The 23503-nt window shown below is 42.5% G+C and overlaps 1 protein-coding gene across 1 annotated transcript in view; it reads right to left on the reverse strand.

Annotated features, from left to right (window-relative positions):
• LOC307074392 (gamma-aminobutyric acid receptor subunit gamma-3-like) overlaps positions 1 to 22203 on the reverse strand; it is a gene marked incomplete at its 3' end in the record, with an annotated part of 122391 nt that extends 100188 nt beyond the window's left edge. The window contains exon 1 of the mRNA XM_079734540.1: positions 22128 to 22203. The remainder of the gene's footprint in view (positions 1 to 22127) is intronic.
• Positions 22204 to 23503: the final 1300 nt, after the last annotated feature.

The raw sequence follows: 23503 nt of genomic DNA on the forward strand, positions 1-23503 counted from the left end.
GTATTAATAGACCACAATCTCAGCTGGAAACCTCAGGTCACCCGTGTACACTCAAAATTGGCCTGATGTGAGGGACACTAGTCAATGTAAGATGCATAATGAATATAAAATCACTATATACACTGTACTGTACACTGTTTTCCCCTTACTTGAGTAACTGTGTGGAAGTGTGGCGTAATACCTACAAAAGCACCCTACAGACTATATGCACAATTTAAAAAAAATGTTGATGTAATATTGGGTACAAAGATCACACCAACAATTTGGTGTGGTTTTATGAAATCTTTTTTTTATATATATTAATGCCAGCTTCTTCGATTACACCCTGAGTGAAAGCAGCTTGCTTAGATGGAGTGAGCTTCATCCTCGTGGCTAGTGATACCAGCTTGGAACGCTTCAAGATGTCATGAGGAATGAAGACTTAGGTGCCGGTTTTTTTGACACACTTGTTTGGTCGCTGTTTGAAAGGCTGCTGCAAAGATTCATCATCATCATCAGAATACTCACCACCTCTGCTGCTGAAGGCTCCCTTAGATGTGAATGCCTGTTCCTCATACATGCGTTTTTTCTCATTCTCCGCTAACAACCGGGCTTCCTTCCTCTCCTCCTTTGCAGCAGTCATCTTGTCCAAAGCACCAAAGGTTGCTTTCCAATCTGTTTGTCTGTCTGGAGTGGAGAAAGGTCAGATCTTCTTGGTTCTTCATGAGCTGTTCCACATTAGAAGGCCAGATGGCAAACATCTCCTGAAGCTTGACCTGCATCTTCTGTAGCTTATCCTGTGAAGCCAGCAGCTCCCTCCGGTTCTTTGGAATGGCTCTTATCTTGACATTCTCATCTGACAAGGCTATTATCTTCTTCATGGCCTTTATCTGAGTTATCATTGGGATGTTGGCTTTCTGGTAGAATATTTGACTTTGTTCCATCACCGGTTTTGCTGCATTCCATTTGGAACGCAGCTCAGATGCTCTGTCTTGGATGTGTCACATCAGACATCTGAGGACTTGATTAGAGTTGGGAAGCCGGGAACCTGTTATGATAGCATCATCTTTGCTTATTGTAGCTCCCAGTCCATATATGGACTTCCTTGTTGCTGCTGATTTAGCCTTTTGGCTTAGGCTGTTATCCTTTTGCAATGGCTTAGCTGCCATAGTGACAAAGTACTGACAAGGACTATAGGATAACAACAGCAGCAAGAACTTGCTCAAGAATAATGCACAAGTGTAGACATACATGTATCTTTGTAGGTTTGGTTCCATTAATACTGGGCTATTCAATTGGCGGCCCCAGGGCCGGGTCCGGCCCCTGAGGGATTTTGTACCGGCCCTTGGAGTGAAGTGTAGTTATTACATATGGGTAATGAAAAAAAATATCAGAAAAAAAAAAATACTATGGTTAATTTTACATTCTTTCGTGCAGTAGGAGGCAGTATGCACCCAATTAAGCAAAGGCAAAACACGTAGAATATCTACCTGTTTCGGCCGGACATATATTTTGGGGGACCACACATGACCAATCAAAGAGGCCTGCTCTGACTTTCTTTCAAGTCAAGCACGAAGTTTGATTTAAAAATTTCTCTCTCTACCTTAAAAAAAAGAAAAGTTGACTCAGAGAACAGGCAGTTCAACAATGAATGGACAGAGAAATACACGTTTATTGCCGTTGATGCGAATCCTGTGTGCTTAATCTGTAACGAGTGCCTCGCCGTGTGCAAAGAATATAATTTGAGAAGGCATCTCAAGACAACCCATGCTAATTTTGATGCTATTTTCCCACAGGGCTCTGCTGCTCGGAGGCAGAAGATAACGGGCCTTACATCTTGTTATGAGCAAAGACGTCGCATATTGTTTCGGGCCTGTACGGATCAAGAGAGAGCAACTGCGGCATCATTACGAGTGGCATGGATATTGGGCAAAAAGAAAAAGCCGTTTACAGACTCAGAGATGGTCAAGGAGTGTATGCTGGCATCCATTGAGGATGTGGTAACTGATGAGAACACACGAAAAAACATTATCGATTCGATCAAACAAATTCCAATTTCTGACACGTCAAATATGAGGAGAGTTGAGTCCCTTGCATCGGACGTTTTCGAGACGCTTTTGGACAAGCTGAGGAGGGCAGAGGTGATGTCTTTGGCCGTGGATGAGTCGACTGATAACAGTGATGTTGCACAGCTGTGCCACTATGTGCGGTTTTTTGATGGGGAATGTTTTCGTGAGGATCTGCTTGGACTAATTCCCATGGAGGGGCACACTACTGGTGAGATTCTGTTCACCAAAATTGCTTCATTCTTTGAGGAGAATAACTTGGATATGGCGCGCGTCAACATGTTGGTGACGGATGGTGCGCCCTCGATGGTGGGCAGGGATCAGGGGCTCGCCGGGAGGATGGCAGCAGCGGCTCCGCAGGTGAGATCGCTACATTGCCTCATCCACCAAAGCGTCCTGTGTGCCAAGCTCAGTGGTCAGTTAAAAGAGACTATGGACTCCGTCATGGGAATTATAAACTTCATCCGTTGTACCTCCAGTTTACAGCACCGCCTTTTCCGCAAGCTGTTGACTGACATGTCTGCTGAATATAAAGATTTGCTCATTCACAATGACATTAGATGGCTTTGCAAAGGAAACGCTTTGAAACGTTTTGTGAACGAAGAGAGGAGATTCTGGTGTTTCTCCGATCTTCAAAATTGAAAAAAGCTGGCAAGTTTCTGTCTCTGATGGAAAATTATGAGTTTAATGCCGCTGTTTGCTTTTTGAGCGACGTTTTCCATCATTTGAACCAACCAACATTCAGTCGTCAGATGACTTGCGACAGTCATTGCAGCAGGCAGGTTTTGAAAAATTCTGGACCCATGAGGTCAGCCGAGAGAAATTTCCACATTCAAGGGGTCTTGCACTTTTTCTTCTGACAATGTTTGGCTCAACATACACTTGTGAGTCATCATTCTCACACATGAATGCCATTAAAACTCACAATCGCATATCCCTCACTGACCAGCATCTGCAACAGTGCTTGTGCATTGCCCTGACAACATATACACCTGACTTCACTGCTCTTGCCAAGTCAAAAAAATGCCATTTTTCTCATTAGATGGCAAATGTTGGCAAACTACATGCAAGGTAGCAGGCATGTTAGTCAAGCAAGAAATGAGGATTGATTTTTGAACAGTATGATGCAATTAAAATTATTATTCACCCCATATTATGCTCTTAATATTTTTCTTGATGTGGTATTATTGTTGAATGCAGTTTGAAATGTTTTGCCTTGATAAAGTGCCGTGCACTGTTATGTTGTTATAGTTCTATTCTGTACCATACTATGCACTTTGGTTTTATTGTTGTTGTTGGATATATATTTGATGTTGCCTGTAACTCAAATGAGTGCAATCTTAAATACCTGTGATATGGCTGAACTAGACTGATTGTTAAGGTGTATGATTGATGTTCAAAATGGAAAGAAGTGAGTACATTAGTAGTCCATGCGTGGATTTATGGGGCAGTCTATTTTATTTTTCTAGAAGGAAAAAAGTGTGAGTTGGATTCAGTTACCATTTAGCTGCATTTCTGTTTTTAGCCAGTGGAGAAGGGGGACAGTTTGATTTTTCTGAGAATTATTTCCCTCTTTACTTGTAACACTGAAATTTATCTCCTCATTGTCAATTGAGGATAACGAGCTGTAAAGTTGGTACAGTTATGTGCTATTAAGTGGATGTTTTCTGTTAGTTAATTGCATTTCTCTAATTGTCTGTGTCTCGGATTTTTCAACATTGTATTGCCATTTGAATGTAACAATGCCTTGGGCCTATGTGTCTTACTGCATCACAATGTTCATATGTTGTTCTGCATTTACAAAATAGATTATATTGACTCCTTCAGTATGTTGTTGTAATTTCTTTGTTACCATAATTACTCATATTCTCCGGCCCCTTATTTTGCCTCAGTTTCATGAACTGGCCCCAATTCCAAATTAATTGAATAGCCCTGCCATAGACAGATAATGAAGCAAATATCCACATCCAACAAGGACAACTGGGAACCTCCTGTGATGCTTACTGTTCAATGGGACTCAAAGTTAACACCATCTGTGACGACACCAAAAAAGTCTGAAGGTTAGGAGTCTCTGTAAGGAACACCCATGACAGTAAGCTTCTGGGTGTACCGTCCTACACACCTGGCAGTGGAGTCATCATCAGTGAGCTGACATACAACCTGCTGGAGGAGTGGAAGTGTGAAGGCCGAGTGGTCAATATGGCCTTTGACACAACAGCTTCCAACGCAGGCCATCTATCCACAGCCTGCATCAGCATCCAGGAGAAGCTAGGTCGTGCTCTCTTGTGGTCCGCCTGCAGGCATCATGTTGTCGAGGTTGTGCTGGACCATGTCTTCACAGACCTCAAGATTGAAGCATCTAAATCCCCAGAGGTGGCTCTCTTCTCGAAGTTTAAGAAGAATTTCTCTCTCTTACCTGAGAGTGAACCACAGGACTTGTGCAGACTCAATGTGACATCTTATTCTGCTGCAGCCTGGAAGGTAATCCACAGTCTACAGGTTAATGCCATTCAAGTTGCCAAAGAAAGTCTTCAACAAAAACATGATGAATACTTGGAATTTGTAGAGCTGTGCCTAGTATTCCTGGATGCATATCCAGAGGAGAGACCATTCTCTTTCAAGCAACCAGGTGCCATGCATCGGGCTCGCTGGATGGCTAAGTTGTTGTACTCCATCAAGTTCTCTCTGCTCCAGGATCAAATTGCTCAGCTTCCTACTGCCAAGATCACCTCCAGGCAACAGACTAGAAATGTTAGAGACTTTGTCACTTTTGAAGAGTGCAATGAAGGCCTTCGAGAGACACAAGTGGTACCTAACAGCTGAGATGGTACCACTAGCCCTCTTCAGTAGCAAGATACCATCCCAGCACAAGAAATCCTTGGCCACAAGCTTGCTTGCTGTCATCCATCTACCTCCTGCACACCTCCAAATGACAGATATGGCTCAGGTTTCGGCAAACCCAAGTTTCCAGGAAAGATAACCCAAAAGACGACAGTGGCAAACCTGGTGGGACCTGATTCGTGGTGTATCTTTCATCTTCTGCATCTGGACCCTGCTTTCCTGAGCCAGCCTACAATGACGCCTTGATTCACTTGGAGTCCATGAATGTGGTCAATGAAAGCGCAGAGCGTAATGTGAAGCTCAGCATAGACTACATAGGCTCTGCAAGTGGAGAAGAACATTACCAGAATGTTCTGCAGGTGGCGGAAGCAGACAGAAAGAAAACACAAAACCTGAGGAAGAGGAAGGGAAACATTTAAAGAGTGTATGTTCTTTGATGTTAAAACATCAATCACATGGTGCTTAGTTATTAAGAATTCTGTATGTTCTATGTTCATGGATTAACCATTTGCCCAGTTATATGATATGTTTTTATGAGGTTTACAGTTTGTCTTAGACGTTGAAATTTAAGGTGTTCATAGTTCTAGAATAGGGTAATCTTATGTTACCTTATGAAATTATAATGTGAGTTAATGGAATATAATTTAAGATTTTATTGATAGCTTACTTTCATGCGGTTATTATGGAAAATGCCTGGCGAAGGCAATTTTTATTGCGTTTTCCCCCCAAAAATGACACTTCTGCCATATCTCAGGAAGTAATACAGATAGAGACACACAACTGGCACCAACTGTTGCGCAATGTCCATATTTATATTCAACTTTCTTTGACATTATAGGGCTAGATCCATTATTTTTGCCGTTATTTAAGAAAAACTATATTTTCAGCCCAGCTGTATGTCCGTCATTAGTTGGACATTTCAGAGGCTCGGTGGACCCTTTAGATATCAATAGAATTTCATACAATTTCTCATGGAAATTTAATTTAGTTAGTGTAAATAATCTATCCTAGATTACAGATTCAATTTTTTTTGTGTGGCAAAGTGTGGCAAATGGTGCACCCTAATAGTGATGTTTGTGAAATGCGCAATTATAAGAAAATAGGTATGTAAATATATAAATACATGAGCGTGAAAATGTTTAATTTAACTGAAAGAAGGGGGTAGGGACCTACAAGCTTTTGTTTCCCTCTACTCATTTTTTTAACATGTAATAGGACTATTTAATTTTGTCATATATGTCTATCTTGATTCTTAATTTTTTTTTTTTCTTAATGTCTACATGTTCAAGAAAATAAATTAATAATAAATAAATAAACAGTACGCGGGGGGGGGGGGGTCAGAGTGCGATTGAGGCACATTCACTCCTTCAGCAGATCAGAACAAAAAAGTTAATCTTCCTTGTTGTACTCTTCAAACAGTTGTTCGGTAAATCAGACTTCACGTCTAAAAGCTTCCAGTGGAATCTTGGCGCCGTTCCTGGTGGGAGGTCGCTGGGTATATGCAGTGAAAGAGAGCCCAGATGGATCTGAGACTTGTAAAGCCAGATTTGTTGCAAAGGGGTAGGGTCAAGTGGAAGGGATTGCCTATAAAGAGACCTTTTCACCGACAGCTATGCAAGTAGCTTTGTGGGTGGTTCTATGGCGATGTTGCTATTTTAGCGGCGGATAAATGACTCTCGCACCCGGCACAAATCTAAAATGGGTTGGTCTGAAGTACCCTAATTACCCGTAGGTGTTGTTTGGGCGTAACGTGCAATAAACCAATGAGAGTGCCATTTCCCATCCCCTTTAAGAGCCATGAGCGCGTTTGAATCTGACGAGTTGATATTTTGACAGTGCGTTTGCAGTCTCCGATGAGACAGATGCATGACTACATGAATTTCAAAATTCAAATGGCTCAGTTTATGGCCAAAAAATATGGTCTTATTCACACATGGAATAGCGCTTTCTTCCACAACTTCAGAAATACTGAGTCCTCAAATAAATTTCAAAGAAAACTTAACACACATATGATATGGGGTAACTGGGGTTCTGTGTATATGTAATGATATATGCAATACATCAACAAACATTGTTTCTTACCAGTATTGTATGCATTATCTCTATCGACTTGTGTTCCTAATATGCATGTGTCCCCCTGTTCATATACATTGCCATGGACTGTATTATGCGTTACGTGTTTAGTTTGCGTGTGTTTAAACAAATGGACGCACACACACTCGCCCGAATTCATTATTTTATGTGCGCCCGCATTCATTCATTTTTTTTAACACTCACTCGCGGTAAAACAATGTTTTCTCGAATTCAAATACTCATCAATCTTTAAAGTTATGGGCTTGTACACGATGTCGGTGTCAAGAAAATATGTGTTTGCTGTACGGTGTTTGCAGATGCATTGATTTAAAAGTACAAATTATTACCGCTGTATCAACTGTTTTTTCCCAAATAATTTACCAAGAATGTGTGGCTAGGTAGATGATAGAAGCAAAGTGTATGTGCGAGGTGCACAAGCAACATTATGCATGCGCCCTTAAAATAGCATCTGAACAACATGCCACTGACTTTACACCAGGTATTTCCTGGTTTGTGGCGAAATTTTTTTCTGAAACTGCAAAATAGCAAAAGGGAACGTTTGGGCCAGAACATGCCTCCTCCTTTCGCCGAACTGCCCCTTGGGGCGCAAGATCATTCCCTAATTTACCGACACGTGGCGGTGGAGGGAAAAGAACGCTCTGCGCCAGTTGCCAACTAGCAACGACACATGCGTCAGTGTAGAAAGTCTATTGCGCTGGATGCAAGATAGGGCCCTTAGTGTGTAAACTCAATAAGCCAATGAGTCTGGGCATAACTGGAACATGTTACCGCATGATTGAATTGAAAATTTAATTTAATTGAAAATGTTTTTATTTCGAACAAGTAAAGAAAAAAAAGCAATAATAAACAATAAAATAAAATGATGAAGCAAGTGGAAAGTACCAATAGTGGTGTAATTGTGAGTTGTGAGTAATATTTATACACAATGAAAACCACAAATGAAAATTAACTGTATAACACTTGCTTCACCTGTTCAAAAAGTGGTGAGAAGAAGAAAAAGGTCAATCTCACCCCTGCTCCCTAATGGATTTATCCATAATGAGTTATCAGCTTCCTAATAACTGCTGTAAAACTCAAAAATATATATTATTAATATATATACAAATACAAATTTTTCATTGCGTTGCCTTTAATGTCGTCTCCCTTTGCGCAAAATGCGGCTGTAGACGATCACACTCTCCTTGGTAGACGTCTGTGTCGCCATCAATCATGAAGGACATGTATGTGGTATTTCCGACTTCCGCAGCTGTCTTTTGCTTTAAGGTGTCAGCTATTACCCCAATGAATTGTGCACATGCCATGTCATTGCTACACGTCAGGTTGACGTTTAATCCATTTTTCTTCATGAGAATAATTTCAGATTTAAATTTGGCGAATGCCAACTCCTCTTTGGCAATGTTTGCCATGACACTTGCCACGGTATGTAGTGTGTTTTTTAGACATGTTGTGCTTTTTTAATGTTTCGATACGAAACGTTGTTGACCCACTTACAAATGAACTATTACCGGCATTATTCTGACCGCACTCCTGACAGTTAACGCAGTGCAATGCGTTCCGCTGCCAAAGATACACGGGGGGTCGCGAAGCCCTTTTGATTTTAATGAAATAAATAATATAATAAAATGTTAAATAGATGAGTCAGCATTTAATTCATTTGTTTGACAAAAACAACTAAATTTAAGGGCTACATTTAAAGTTTTTTAATTTATTTAAATAAATAATGATAGAAACGTTTCAAAACACATATCACGAGAATAAGGGCATGCGTAATGTGAACATCCCTCCTGCAGTATACACAGAGGTAACCTAGCAATAAAAGTCAGCTATGTGCGCAGCTGTGAGGATGAGGCGCAGCAGACTCTCCTCCTTCATACCGGAGTGCGCTGTCTGTCCTGGGACAAAGTGTCACTGCGTTTCACCTTAAAAAACAAGGAAGGGAACTCTTAGGCCCTGTTTTCCAGAGGACGCTTGCGCGTAAAAACGACAAAATATTTTATTGGAAGTGCCTTTCGTTTAGATGGTGACCGCATTTTTGGGGCTTAAAAACGCAAAAATCTGAAACAACCCTCCAGAGTGGAAAACTTGAATACACTTTCCGTTTACACTGTCAAGACGCAAAACTCTGCTCAGATCTTCTCACGTTGCATACACGTTTACGTTGCATACATGCGCCAGTACAGGGAAATAAACAAACATGTTGGATTATATCTATGTGTCGGACCTTCAAGCTGCTCTGGCAGCTCTAATAAACTTACAGGAGTCTTTCCACGAAATGTACAGGATATGTACAGATAGTATTACTGAAAAGAGAAGGATCTTTTTGGTTTTCGTGGCGCGGATAAGAGAAGAAGGAAGATTCTACGCATCTGCTCAGACATGGCGGTGTTGTGTGATAGTGTAGCACAGCACCACCTAGCCGCCTGGCATGCATAGTGAAGACGCGACGCCACTTTTCCGTCTTCTGTTTAGACCGTCATCATGTAAACGTAGCCTTAACCATTCATAAGCAGAGACTTTCTCGACGAAATGACAGATGAGTTTATCATTAAGACTTCATATCTGAAATTTATGTTTTCACCCGGGCAGCGTCGGGTGCACCAGTGCGACCTAGGAAAAATGTTAGTCGCACTCTTAAATATTTTGGTCGCACTCTGGAGCCCTGTTGTCATATTTATCTAATAGTATTGTCTAGTTATCTTTTAATAATATCGAATTAAACATTCAATATTATATAAATACCACCATATATACAAATATACAAATACATATATACATATAAAAATATACACTATGTTAAACACGTTCTTCTTTCCTGTACCTTGTGAAAAAAATGTCTTTATATTTCATTTTAAACTTAATGTTTGGGCATTGCTTCATCTCCACACTCAAACCACTAATGGAAATACAAATAATATCCTGGTCGTACTGATGCTCTGCATTCTGAAATTTAATTTCCCCCTTAAATTATAACCCCCCTCATGATCACTGAATAATTTTTTAATGTTTAAAGGTAATATGTTCATTTTAGCCTTAAACATTATCTGTGTGGTTTGAAATTCCGCAAGATCTGTGAATTTTAATAATTTTGACGTATGAATAATGGCTTACTGTGATCCAGACATCTTACATTGTGAATAATGCGTATTGCTTTTATTTGGAGAATAGTTAGTGAATGTAATTAAGTTTTCTAAGTGTTGCCCAAGACCGTATTCTCTAAGTAAACAGTAGTGAATACGGAGTGATTTTTGATCTAGAACCTGTTTTACTGTTTAATACATAAATGCTGCTTGATAGATTTGATTACACATGTGTAATGTGTGATTTCCAGCTCACTCTATCGTCTATTATAACTTTTCATAAACTCTTTCAATTTCAACTCCATTTACCTTTATATGGATTTGTATGTTTATTCTATAGTTACCTAATAACATCATTTTTGTTTTGCTTAAGTTTAATGATAGTTTGTTTTTATCAAACCATGTTTTCATTTTGCTCATTTCTTTAGTGAGGAAATTCTCCCCATAACAGAAGATATGTGTCATCAGCAAACAAAACCAACCTCAAGGCATTGGAAACATTACAAATATAATTTATATACAAGATGAACAGTTTGGGACCCAACACTGACCCCTAGGGGTCAAGCAATGTCCAAACATGATTTTGGACATTGAGTTTTGCCTATCAGTATCATCGATTCATGATGGCGCCGGAGAATGCCGACATGGTGCTGCTATGGTTACTCTGGCTGTTAATTGTTTGTCTAAGTATGGATCGTGTGGGTTGCCTGATTAAATATGAGAAACATGAATTACTGCATATTCAGGACATCGTGCAGCAGTCTCCTCCAAAGACTGCTGTACTCATCAAGGGACTTTGAATCCATACCGACCCCGCCGACCCAACCAACTCTGGGCTCTCGTGCATCTACGGAGGCGCAAACACCGCTGCCCACTGCCCAGCATAATCCTGTCTAACGTCCGATCGCTGGCTAACAAGACAGATGAGCTGTCCCTTCTGATCAGCTCCAGATGCGACGTTGCTGACTGCTCGGTGATGTGCTTCACAGAAACCTGGCTTCATGAGGGAGTGCCCGACTCAGCTAAAGTACCAGCCGGCTTCTCACTGTTCCGGGCAGACTGTACCGCTGACTCTCTGAAAAAGAAGGGGGGCAGAGTCTCCTTCCTAGTGAATGAAAGGTGGTGTACCAACACTACAACAATACATCGGTCATGCTCACCTGAACTGGAGGCCCTCACTATCCAATGTCGGTACTTCTATTTACTGAGGGAATTCGCCTCCATTATCCTGGTGGCTGTTTACATCCCCCTGCAGACTGGAGCCACATCTGCTATGCAGCAATTGGCTGCCCAAGTCACGATATTGAGAAAGCGCACACAGACTCAGTCCTTCTGTTAATGGGGGATTTCAACCATGTCAACTTGAACAAATCACTCCCCAGGTACAAATGACAGATACACCTTGCTATGAGAGGTGAGAAAACCCTGTATCAATGCTATTTTACACTCCCTCAGGCGTTCCTTGCTGTGGCGCGTGCGCCTCTAGGTCAATCGACTATAACATGATATTTTTAATGCCTCAGTACCGTCAACAATTAAAAACTGCTAAACCATCACGAGGACAGTTAGACAATGGTCGCCAGCTGCTGCGGAAATGTTAAGTGACTGTATGGAACAAAAGAACTGGAATGTTTTTAGGGAAGCATGCGATGGTTTAGGCGATTTTACTGACACAGTCACCTCTTTAAATCATCTTTGTAGAACTTTGAGAACTCATGCATACCATCGAAGTCTGTGTTGTTTTTAGCAATAACAAGCCATGGTTCAACATAGAGATTAAACAAAATTTGGGTTATTAAAAGCTATATTCTATATAGAATTGCTACATTTGAATTTGAACGTGCTGTGAAGAAAGCAAAGGCCAGATACAGAAATAGTCTAGAACAGTGGTTCCCAAACTTTTCACAGCCACGTACCCCTTTAGACATCTGACCTCCAGCCATGTACCCCCTACTACCGCACACACAAAAAACCTGTCTGTAAGTCCCCCCACCACCATCACCACGCGCACGCACACACGCACGCACGCACGCACGCACACACACACACACACACACACACACACACACACACACACACACACACACACACACACACACACACACACACACACACACACACACACACACACATATTTCTATACATTTCTATATTCTTTTATTTTTCACCAAATGGATCAATTCTTACCAGCATTTCTAGTGTGCAACACCAGTTCACTTTTGAAAAAAGTAATCTACCAAACATTTCTACATTTCTAGAACATATTCAATTATAAACCGCTTGAAACTAAATTACAAACTCACCGCAGCTTTAATGAGAAGGGTGTGCATGAGAGGATGCGCATAGGTCTGCAATATCTGGCTGAATTTGAGAAAGTCTGAGTCTTAAATTGTTCTCCACACAAAGTCTTGCTCTGTATTTTGTTTTCATACTTGTCAGAGCTGAGAATCCACTCTCACACATGTACGTGGTGGCAAAGGGCATCAAAGTCTTAACAGCGCGTTTGGCCAGCACGGGGTATTCTGTGCACAGTCCGATCCAGAAATCCGACAGTGGCTTCTGATTAAATTCCATTTTCAGGGAACCATCTGTTGTGATCTCAATGAGACTTTCCTGTTCAGATGTTGATAAGAAAGCAGGCACATCTGTAAACGGATGACGTATCCAACTGTCTGAGCTGTCAGATTCGGGGAAATACCTGCACAGCTGTGCAGCCAGCTCACGGAGGTGCGCGGTTATCTCGTGTTTCATGCTGTCTGTCAGGCAGAGTTCATTTGCACATAAAAATTCATGCAACGTGGGAAAGACCTCTGTGTTGTTGTTCTCCGTGCAGTTTAACCAGAGGTTCAACTTTTTTATCATGGCTTCAATTTTATCTCGCACGTTGAATATGGTTGCTGAAACCCCTTGTAATCCAAGATTAAGTTCGTTCAGACGAGAAAAAATATCGGACAGATAACCCAGGCGTGTAAGAAACTTTTCATCGTGCAGATGCTCAGACAAATGAAAGTTGTGATCACTGAAGAAAATCTTAAGTTCATCTTTGAGTTCAAAGAAACGTGTTAATACTTTGCCTCTTGATAACCAGCGCACCTCTGTATGAAGTAGCAACGTCTCATGATCGCTGCCCATTTCACTGCATAATGCAGAAAAAATGCGAGAGTTCAGGGGCCTGGCCTTCACAAAGTTCACCATTTTCACTGTTGTGTCCAAAACATTTTTCAGACTGGCAGGCATTCCCTTGACAGCAAGAGCCTCTCGGTGGATGCTGCAGTGAATCCAAGTGGCATCAGGAGCAACCGCTTGCACGCGCGTTACTACTCCGCTGTGTCTCCCGGACATGGCCCGTGCGCCATCGGTACAGATACCAACACATTGTGTCCACATAAGTCCGTTTGATGTCACAAAGGTGTCCAGCATTTTGAAAATGTCCTCTCCAGTTGCCCTTTTTTCCAGAGATTTGCAGAAAAGCATGTCCTCCTTAATTGTCCCTTCATGAATGTATCGCACATATACCAGGACATCTGCCAGGCCGGCTACATCTGTCGACTCATCCAGCTGTAGCGCGTAAAATTCACTGGCTCGTACACGACGTAGTAGTTGTTTTAACACGTCCTCGGCCATGTCACTGATTCTCCGAGAAACAGTGTTATTGGATGAAGGCATGGTCTGTATAGTTTTTTTGGCTTTTTCCCCCAGCATCGTCCCGACCATATCCATGGCAGCAGGGACAATTAAGTCCTCGACAATAGTGTGTGGTTTGCCAGTTTTAGCCACTCTGTAACTCACCATGTAAGATGCTTGTAGCCCGCTCCTATTAACGGTATCTGTCTCCCGTATGCAAGTCTTACTGGTAGAAAGTCCTCTCAATTCTCGCTCAAAAAACTCCCGTGGCTTATTTCTCAAATTAGCATGTTTTGTTTCTAAATGTCTGCGCAACAGTGACGGTTTCATTGAGTTGTGAGACAGTACTTTTGCACATATAACACACTGTGGCCGAGTAAATCCACCAGTATTAATCTTAGTGAACCCCAAAGCAATATAGTTTTCATCATATTTTCGCCTTTTTGACGAGGTTGTTCCTTTGCCCGTCGCTGCATGCTTTCCCGCATCAGGAGGCTCTGCATCGGACTCCTCACCACTGTCCGTGGCTATGCTCTCAGCGTGACCAGCCACAGGTGCATCGCTAGCATCCCGGTCAAAGGTAGACGACGTTGAAGGTGACGAATAATGTGGGTTGTTGTCGCTGGAAAGTGCACCTTCGACTGTTAGCTGACTGGTGGCAGCAGTGGATGTCCCTCTGGAAGGGCAATTTATCCTTTTTAGCCATTTATCCATTTACGGCGGTTAGCCGGGCGGCGGGCAACGTGTTTGTTTCGGCAGTGCAATTAATTCACTGACCACCAGAGGGTAGCCTATACATGTCTATGCATGACAGTGAGTGAACAGGCGCTTATTAATCCGCCGGTTTAAACATGTAATGACGCTCTTTACAAACGATGTTTTTTATTTTTTTTCTTTTGCATTTTTCCGCGTACCCCCTGTGTCACGTGGCGTACCCCTGGGGGTACGCGTACCACAGTTTGGGAACCACTGGTGTAGAGGGTGCAACACAGTGGAGAGGTTTGGCAGAAATTTGTGGTAGTAATTGATGAGGCCCAAGAATGAGCGCATCTGGCTCACATTCTCCGGCTTTGGTGCTCTCAGAACAGCATCGATTTTGTCCTGAGATTTGTGGAGTCCATGTCTGTCAATGATGTGACCACAATACTCAATTGAGTCTTTGAAGAACTCACATTTGTCCTTGTTGGCCCTCAATCCATACTCCTCCAATCTCAACAGAACTCTTTGTAGGTTTGTCAAGTGTGTCTCATCATCAACTCCCGTGACAATGATGTCATCCAGATAGCATTGGGTTCCCGATATCCCTTGGAGTACTTGGTCCATGGCGCGTTGCCATATCGCTGGGGCACTAGATATACCAAAGACCAATCTGTTGTATTGGTAAAGGCCTTTTGTGGTATTTATCGTCAGATACTTTCGTGAAGACTCCTCCATTTCCATCTGTAAGTATGCCTGAGCAAGGTCTATCTTTGAGAAACGCTCTCCACCTGCCAGGGACGCAAATATATCATCAATGCGTGGGAGGGGATACTGGTCTGCATGCAGGACAGGATTCACTGTGACCTTGAAGTCACCGCAGATTCGTACAGCACCAGTCTTCTTGACCACGGGCACAATTGGTGTTTCCCATTCACACCAGTCGACTTTGGAAAGAATACCTTGATCCTCCAAGTGCTGTAGTTCCGCCTCCACCTTTGGGCGAATGGCGTAGGGCACAGGACGAGCCTTGTGGAATTTTGGTGTTGCATTTTCTTCGAGAACAACCTGTGCTTTCAGGTGCTTCAGGGTGCCTATTCCATCTTGGAAAACCTGTGCAGACTGTGTCAGTATCCGTTTCAGTCTTTCATCTGTAGTGCTTCTGTTTTCCTTTGAGGTGATCTGTATTGCCTTTATTGACTGCCAGTTGAGATGAATGCTTCTCATCCATTCACGTCCAAATGTCACACCCTCACTCTGCAGCACATACAACTCCAACTTTTGCTTGTCCTTCCCATGTTTAACTTTAACTTTCAATTTTCCCATAGGAGAGATTTTCTCCCCTGTGTATGTTTTCAGCATTACTGAGGTTGGCTTCAGTTTCACCTTTGGAAATGTACTCACATAATCTTTGTGTGAGATGATTGAGAGGGCAGATCCTGTATCCAACTCCATCTTTAATTTCACTCCCTCTACCTCAGGTGTCACCCATATGATGTTACGATCTGTCTCTTTAAGAGAATGAATTTTCAGACATGACAAATCTGCATTTGAGTCGCTTGAATCAGTTTCACTGACCTGATGTACATTTCTGTCCCTCTTTCCTATTTTCCTTTGGTATGATTTGTTATCACTTTGCTTCGACCTGCACATTTTCTGTATGTGTCCAGGTTTGTTGCACTGTCTACAGTCTTTATCTTTGAACCAGCACTCAGTTGAGTCATGTGAATTTTTCCCACACCGAAAACATGACTGTGTTCTGTCCTTTGGTTTTGTGTGAAATTTATTCACAGAGCATTCTCCCATATTTTTCGTTTGCAATTGAATTGCGTCTTTTGCAACAGTTTCCATTGAAACGGCGATGTCATATGCCATATCCAGTGTTAGATCTCTCTTCGTCAAAAGTCTTTTCTGTGTATTGTCATTGTCCAATCCGCATACGAGCCTGTCTCTGAGTGCATCCAAAAGTCCCGCCCCGAAGTCACAATGTTCAGCCAATCTCCGCAGCTCCGCCATATATTCAGCTATAGACTCCATCTTTAACTGATCTCTCTTATGGAATCGGAAACGTTCGGCTATGACTAGTGGCTTCGGATTCAAGTGGCATTTTAGCAAATCCACATTCTGTTGGAACGTTTTCTCAGACGGCTTATCCGGTAATGTGAGGTTACTTAGCAAATTGTATGTCTTAGCTCCCATCAGACTCAAAAGCACCGCAACCTTCTTCTCCTCCTCCACGTCATTTGCCACACAGTATTGTTCAAGTCTTTCCACATAAGCCGACCAATCTTCTACAGTACTGTCAAAACAATCCATCCGTCCAATATTCATTTTCACTTGTTTCGTTGCTCTTCACTCACTGTGAAACTTTTATCCGGTCACTTCTTCTGTAGGATACTCCGTAGCGTTTCCATTAACGCAGCCGCCATGCGGGTGGGTAAACAACGTGATCCTGACGGCCATCAAAGACACATTCAACCTGTCTTATGGAGCATTGCACCGCGGGGATACAACACGATTCTCGTCGCCAATTGTTGTGTATTACTTCATAATTATAACGTAATAAGGATGTCTAGACCAGGAGTTGTAGTCAACATAGTTTTTTACTGGATCTACATAACTGGGGACATAAATCAATGCGCACACATAGAACAGGCAACGCATACAACAAAAAGTAGTTCCTTCATTATGTGGGTATACCACATACATAACATCTATCGTGCATTCGTTTTGAAACTCCTGACAGTCAAAGGTCTGAAATCGTTGATCTGCAAAAAGGAAAAAAAAATAATCACAATAATCCAATAATCCATAATAATCCAATAATGCCAATAATCACGTGATTTAAAGCTTGCGCCTGTGTGGTCAAATCTCTGAAAAGTCAGTGCTGAAAAGTGAGTTCTAAAAAAATCCATTGCAATGGTGTAAATTTATACCTTTACAAGTTTTTAAAAATAAATATTCAACCTTTCAAAACTTATTTTTCAATATATGAACACCTGTTTGCAGAATGCCATTTACAAGGTTTCAAAACCGGGAAACAATGAAATACTCTGTTAGAACAGTGCCAGATTTTAAACTCTGCAAATGTGCTGGTGAAATTTTTTTAACTTTGAAAATGTGTTGGTGAAAACGATGAAGATGATAAAATAGAACACAAAATCATGTTTGCAGATGTTTGAACTTTTTTTCAGGCTATAATCTCTTTTTTCAATGTTGCAAAAACTTTTTTACAAGGTGTTGAGTTTTCAAACCCAGACTTACAAGCCTTTGAAACATTTTTTTTCTGGTTTGAATTATGGCAGGATACTGGCTCCATATTGCTGCACTGTCTCCACAGAGACAACTCAGTGATATCATCATGAGCAATTCTAACAGGAGAGAAAGTGAAATCCGGAAGCTGCTGATCAAGTGAGAGAAGTTGATGCAGTCGTATTAAACAAAGACGTTGAAAGATGGTGCAATCTACGAGAGAGACGCAGATGAACTGTCCTTACGAGGCTTTTGTCAGGATAAAAAACCCTAACCCAAAAGTGGTCAGCAAAATAAAGATTATGTTGGCGTTTTTGCACGTAAATAGTTAATCGCGTATGTAGCCTACAATCAGACATGAACTCATTCTTGCATGCGGGTGTCTTCATTCATAAAAAAATAAAAACATTCAGGCATATGCAAATTATTCTAAAGAGGTCTAGACTCCGTGCGCAGCCCCGCCTTCTCCAGTGAACCAAGAACGCTCGCGCCGTGACGAATGGGGGATTTTGCCCCCTCGGTTTTATACAGGAAACTTGAGATAAGACGGTGAAATCAACGGGCGTGCCAAGCCTCGACCGAACCGGCTTGGCAGTGTAGAACGGACTTATGCTGGAGAGAGGGCAGTAGTGTGCACCTAAAAAAGCAGCCAACCACTCTTAAACACACACACACCACGGTGGGTGCTGATTGACTGTACGCACACACACACACCTATACACACACCATTGCGGTTGCTGACTGACGGTTGCTGCGCACACACACAAACCTCCGTTCCTAGCCTACTCACCGTTAGAAAAGCTATAGGCGAAGTAGCCTCATCAGAGACTCTACCTGTGTTAAACAGCAAAGTCTCAGAGCTTGGCGTCTTAAATCTTTTGTGGACTTCTGTCAAAAGCTCCTGCCTTTCTCTACGTGCAGTATCACACACAAATACGTAATGTCAGGTCGCCATGGTTGTTGCATATAGGCCTATAGAGGGGGGTTCCATTTAATTTAATATTGCAGTTTCCAATAACTCCCGCTCAGCTCCTCGCAGCTCACGCGTGAACGTGACGAGTGTGTCTCTAACCTTCCGGGAATATTAGCAGGATTTGATACAATTTAATTCAAAAACGGTTGTGAAAGAAAAAAATTTCATTGTATCCGGCCCTTAACATTCAAGCGAACAGATATAGATATTCAATATAAAAAAATATATTAAAAAATCATCTAACTTCAGAATAATCTGGCGGCCCAGATATTATGTCTGGCGGGCCAGTTATGGCCCGCGGGGCGCCAGTTGCCGACCCCTGCCCTAAGCCCTTTAATGGATGAGGAAAAACTCCCCTAAAACCCCAGAGGGAGGGACCCATGAGAAGGATCCCAGATGAGGGACTCCATTGGGGGAGGGTAAGGAGGACAATAAGTCGAAAGGACAGATCAATATTAAAAGACCTAATGCCTCGATTCCACGTAGCGGAGCGGAGCGGTTCAGAGCAGGACACCTCGGTTACGCTAAACCTGGCTGGCGTTTCCACCACCGACAGTACCCTTATATTAGGGCAGCCATCAGGGATGGCGATAGGCACGGCAGCTACGTAAGCATTGTGAAATCATAGCAACCCTTAAACCAGGAGCGATACCATAATTTATAAACTCTTTCCTAAACTATTGTTTTTGTAGAAAAAAATGTTAAAGTAACTTTAGTAATCCGATGAATGAGGGGAGTAAAGAGTAGAATATTTCCAACTGAATAGTTGTAAAGTACAAGCATAAAGTAACATTGATAGAAAAGTAAAGGAGCGGCTCAGAGTGGCTCAGTGTGCTCACTATTTTGGGACCTAGCCCAACTTTTGGCATTGGAATCGCCAATATAAGCGAACCCAGCCGCACCGAAATGAGCCGCTCCGCTCGGTGGAAATAAGGCATTAGTGAAAGTTGTAAAGTTTTCGACGACACAAAATAAAACAAAAATGATAGTTAAACAGTTTTGTCAAATTACATTTACACAATGTTTGCTTGCTAAAGAGTTGATATCCCACTAAACATTGGACGTCAGATAGACGTGCAGATCATGTCTATATCTTGTCCGTCGGTCCATGACCAATTCTGGACATCTATTTGACATCCAAACTAGGTCAACTATTTGGATGTCAAACCATGACCCAACTTGGACGTCATATTGACGTTCAACATTTCTACCAAACGTCTAATGTTGACGTCCATGTGACCTCCGTGTAAGGGCTATTCATAGTCCAAATGTGATTTCAAATTTAGACTAATTTTACACGTCTTTTTTATGCTATGCCGTCCAATTAAATAAATAGCTATTTCCCATTTTCCAATGGCCAACAACCATAAACATATAAACAGAAAATAAAATCTAGAAGTATAAAAAATATGTCTAAAATTAGTCTACATTTGATGCTACCACATTTGTACTATAAATAGCCCTTACACAGAGGTCCCACAGACATCAACATTAGACATTTGGTAGACGTCAAAGAAAAGACGTCGCCTGGCGTTACCGAAATTTGACGACAACTAACGACACAGAAAAGACGTCACTCCGACGACACATAGTGCAGTGGGATGGGTTGCGGTGTACTCCGATGCAGATATTAGTTTAAGTTGAATTCATTCATTCATTTTCATTTTAATAAATTGTCACTCAACATTTCCAGGAATCCTTTCCTTTTTCTGTATCTCTAGTACCGTGTGGCCCGTAGAGTACGGCAGTTGGCCCTTTCACCTTGGCCAGTGTCCCAATAGAGCCTTAAACTGATTTGAACTTGCCGTCTCATAATTGTATGTTGTCTGTCTAACATGTCTTAACTGCGTTGCAACCTCATACCATGCAAACAAAGTTTGCAAGAGTTATTTTAATTGAATGGCAAGAAACAGAAGCAATCATTGTATTGTACGAGGCTTTGGAGGAAAACTGTCAACCCCCAAATGTCACTGTAGCAGTCCTTGCTGCCAACTCGGTGGCTGTGCTGTGTCCTCTGAAGCAGGAACACAGGTTGTTCATGATGAAACCGGTCTGGTGCTGGCTGGTTTAACCTCTGTGCTTAATGCAGGACAGGTGTGCGGCCTCACCAAGCCCCAAAGTCAGCAGTAGCTCAGGAGGTAGAGCGGGATGAGTGTTGAGGTGTCCCTGAGCAAGATGCCTCATCATTATTGCTCCAGACGAGTTGGCTGTCGTCCTGCCTGGTGACTCTGCCGTCGATGTGTGAATGTGTGAATGAATGGTTGTACGCCGCTTTGGATAAAAGCGTCAGCAAAATCCCCTAAATGTGAATTAAATCAGTCTGACTCGGGCCAGGTGAGGCTGCTTCAACCAGCCATCATCCCCACACAATCCACAGTCACATATTATGATTTGTAACACGAAAGATGTTGTTATAATATGCCAGAGCTCAACAGGAAGGGGACATTAAAGCAGCAGGACAGCGAGTAGTAACAAGCCAGCTAACCGCCAGAGGGACCCTGGAAACTGGAGAGAACCACAGGAATTCAAATGGACATCTTGACCCCCTCCCAGCACCAATCCCTCCCTGGCCATCACTTTTATCCAAGGGGGCTTGCAGTTAATTTCCATTTTTTCTGATACCTGTACATAAAACCATTGGTTTGCCTTATTTGCAGTCGATGACTCCCTCTTGAGGGGGTTACCCTTAATCTGCTGATTAAGCCTTGTTGTATCACACATGTCCTCCACATATTGGATCTGAACTGAAGTGCGTTGACAGGGGAGCCAGTAGCCATGCAGCCACAGAATGACCCAGGACTGTTAAGGGGCTCAGGTGACCCAGTTGTTTGGTTTGTTTTGACTCCTAATTAAAGGATCCACTATATCCAACGTGAACTGCCCACATCTGTTCTGGAGTTATAATTTGGCTAACCCAATATCTTATTTCAGTATCATCTATAGTTGCACATGAGCGCTGTCAATAAGTGTTTCATGTTTTTTACATAAAAAAGTTTTTTATTTTTGGAGGTTCAAGCCAGAGATGGATTCCTAAACCACAGTCAGTGGCTCGTCCAAAGCATGTGAATTAATCCCACTCAGCCAAAAGTCAGCAGCACCGTGGAAAGCGACAGAGCGAGGCACAGCCAGCCTGCTCCCAGCACAACAACCACACGGGATGACACAGCTCCAATAATACTCTTCCCCAGAATACACTAATGTCACGTACTTTGCAAGTAGGATAAAGGTTGTCTGTGGAGATGACCTTATCACGAGGGGGGGGGGGGGGGGCTCTTATCAGAACGGTAAGGTGTAGATGGATAGATAGATACATAGAAAGACAGAGGTAGAAATAGATAAAGCTGTGATCAAATCGACCAATGACAATCCATGTCCATCAAACTACAGCTCAACCTGAATATTTAGACTCCCCTGTCTCCCCTAACCCTAACCCAAAACATCACAGCAGTTATAACACATATTATAACATACATAACATGCATTATAATATAGCAGCTTTCGATCCATCGACAACTTTCAACTCACCACCAATATTGGGTCGCAGCGTCTTGTCGTACTCCTTCAGTAAGTTGTTCAGGATGTGAGTGGCGTCCGCCTGGTGGCTCCGGAGGGCCATGACCTGACGGACAGGGCCGTGGTGGGGGTCCAGGGGGTCCTCGCTGTGTTCCAGCTGGTCGGAGCTGTTGGAGAAGAAGGAGGAAGACATGAATTAAGAAGAACGCCCAGGAAAAAAAACTGTCTCTAAGATGATCTCAAGACACATTTTTGTTATCATGAGACTCATGGATTCATGTCGCGCGTTGACCTGCAGTAGCGGTGTGTGTGTGTGTGTGTGTGTGTGTGTGTGTGTGTGTGTGTGTGTGTGTGTGTGTGTGTTAGTGCGCACGTGCGCGTGTGCTTGTGTGTGCCATGGATTCGTATCGTGCGGAAGATGTTCCAAAAATAAGCAGAAGACAAAAGCACGAACATTTAGAACTCTTAAAAATAGAGAAACGCTTGAAAATGTAAAATCCTCACCGAGTTGCAAGAACGATGAGAAAAAATAAAAGGACGCCCGCCAACTCGTTGTACATCTTCCCTTCAGCAGATCAGAGTATTCCGTCCTGAGCGTTAAAACGCCATGACGCGCGGCCGGCGGACCCTCGGCTTTCCTCCGAGGTGAGGACCAATAATCCGTCTTCTCAACTTCTTCGTCGTCGTCGTTGTCATCGCCCCCCCCCCCCCCCCCCCAACCCACACACACGCAAACACAAACTACTTCTCTTAGTCTTTCATCCTAGGTCCACAAAGGTTGGTTCCTTCTTGCTCGCTTATAATGCTCCGATGGTAGACCAGCATTAGGAAAAAGGAATCCAGAAAGAGAAAAGAAAGCTTTCTCCTTCTCCCTTGATGTGCTTGGTGGCGCCACTTGAGCGAGATGTGGAGCCGTGTGGTCCGCCTGGGGGGGGGGGGGGGGGGGAGAGAGAGAGAGAGAGAGAGAGAGAGAGAGATGAGTAATGACGTCTACCTCAAATCTCTCGGCGGTCGACGTTGTTGCACCTTTTAAAACAACACCAGGTTAAAGATATTGTTCATTAATGAGTGGCCCGCGTGTGTGCATTTATCATGCGATAAAATTGACAAAAAAAAAAACGATTGTTACAATCGGAATTATGGAAAAAATGATAGATGTAGAAAAGCTGTTAGGATACAGTTTGTGTAATAAACCAGCAGACCGAGTTTGAATTACCTTCAAACATTGTTTGAAGGGCTAGTGCATCCCCCGACGGTATAAGGAGGCATTACACGCACTTACCCACACAAACATTGATTTTTACAAGGGTTGGTAGTCTCTCTCTCTCTCTCTCTCTCTCTCTCTCTCTCTGAGTCCTATCGCTTAGCTGAGTTTTGTAGATTATTTC

This window comes from Pollachius pollachius (assembly GCF_949987615.1).
Source record: "Pollachius pollachius genome assembly, chromosome: 4".
In the NCBI taxonomy this organism is placed as follows: Eukaryota; Metazoa; Chordata; class Actinopteri; order Gadiformes; family Gadidae; genus Pollachius; species Pollachius pollachius.